The following is a 1,907-nucleotide window of genomic DNA, read 5'->3' as shown; positions in this document are numbered from 1 at the left end:
CTATTCAGACTTTAGTACAACATCCATTCATGATAAAAAAAAAAAAAAAACCCTCTGCAAAATAGGTCTAGAGGTAACATACCTCAACATAATAAAGGCTTTGTATGAAGAATCCACACGTAACATACTTAATGATGAAAAATTGAGAGCTTTTCCCTAAGGTCAGGTACAAGACAAGGATGTCCACTCTCACCACTTTCATTCAACAAAATACTGGAAGTCTTAGCCACAGCAATCAGACAACATAAAGAAATAAAAGGCATCCAGGGGCGCCTGGGTGGCTCAGTGGGTTAAGCCGCTGCCTTCGGCTCAGGTCATGATCTCAGAGTCCTGGGATCGAGCCCCGCATCGGGCTCTCTGCTCAGCAGGGAGCCTGCTTCCTCCTCTCTCTCTGCCTGCCTCTCTGCCCGCTTGTGATCTCTTTGTCAAATAAATAAATAAAATCTTAAAAAAAAAAAATAAAAGGCATCCAAATTGGTAAGGAAGAAGTAAAACTCTACTTGCAGATGACTATGTATCTATAGAAAACCCTAAAGACTCCACCAAAAACCTACCAGAACTAATAAATTAATTCAGTAAGGTCACTGGATACAAAAGCAATGTACAGAAATTGGTTGCATCCCTAAAGACTAATAATGAAGCAGCAGAAAGTGAAATTCAGATAATAATCCCATTTATAATTGTGCCAAAAACAATAAAATATCTAGAAATAAACTTAACCAATGAGGTGAAAGATCTATACTCTGAAAACTATAAAATACTGATGAAAGAAATTTAAGACAATGCAAAGAAATGGAAAGACATTCAATCTTCATGGGATGGAAGAATAAATACGGTTAAAATATCTATACTATCTACCCAAAGCAATATACAAATTTAATGCAATCCCTATCAAAATACCAACAGCATTCTTCACAGAACTAGAACAAACAATCCTAAAATTTGTATGGCACCACAAGACCTTGAATAGCCAAAGAAATCTTGAAAAAAAACAAAACAAAACAAAACAAAAAACAAACCAGAGGTATCACAATTCCAGACTTCAAGTTATATTACAAAGTGGTAGTAATTATAACAGTATGGTACCAGCATAAAAATAGACACATAGATCAACAGAATAGAAAACTGGAAGTAAACCACAACTATATGATTAATTATTCTTCAACAAAAGAGGAAAGAATATACAATGGGGAAAAAGATAGTCTCTTCAACAAATAGTGCTGGGAAGACTAGGCACCGACCTGCAAAAAACAGAAACAAAAACAAAAAACTAAATGAAACTAGACCATACACAAAAATAAACTCAAAATGGATTAAAGGCATAAATGTGAGATCTGAAATCATAAAAACCCTTGAAGAGAACACAGGCAATTTCTCTGACATAGGCTGTAGCAACACTTTTCTAGATATGTCTCCCGAGGTAAGAGAAATAAAAGCACAAATAAACTATTAGGACTATACATTAATCTGTGTGTCATCCTTGCAAAGGGGCCATGCTAATCTCTGCATTGTTCCAATTTTAGTATATGTGCAGCCAAAGTAAGCCCTCTATTGGGATTATATCAAAATAAAGTTTCTGAACAGTGAAGGAAACACCCTAGTGAATGGGAGAAGATATTTGCAAATGCCATATCAAAAAAAGGATGAGTATCCAAAATATATAGAGAACTGATAGAATATCCAAAAAACAAATTATTTGTTTAAATGGGCAGAAGAGGGGGCGCCTGGGTGGCTCAGTGGGTTAAGCCGCTGCCTTCGGCTCAGGTCATGATCCCAGGTCCTGGGTTCGAGCCCCACATCGGGCTTTCTGCTCAGCAGGGAACCTGCTTCCTCCTCTCTCTCTGCCTGCCTCTCTGCTTACTTGTGATTTCTCTCTGTCAAATAAATAAATAAAATCTTTAAAATAA

General features: G+C 36.7%; 1 non-coding gene across 1 annotated transcript; it reads right to left on the bottom strand.

The window, feature by feature from the left end:
- Positions 1-1,443: 1,443 nt before the first annotated feature.
- On the bottom strand, positions 1,444-1,547 carry LOC125105789 (U6 spliceosomal RNA). The gene has a single exon (XR_007129051.1). It is a non-coding gene; the product is annotated as a U6 spliceosomal RNA (small nuclear RNA).
- Positions 1,548-1,907: the final 360 nt, after the last annotated feature.

This window comes from Lutra lutra, chromosome 7, assembly GCF_902655055.1.
Source record: "Lutra lutra chromosome 7, mLutLut1.2, whole genome shotgun sequence".
Taxonomy (NCBI): domain Eukaryota; kingdom Metazoa; phylum Chordata; class Mammalia; order Carnivora; family Mustelidae; genus Lutra; species Lutra lutra.
The sequence above is the reverse complement of the archived record's forward strand: the minus strand, read 5'-3'. Positions and strand labels throughout refer to the sequence as shown.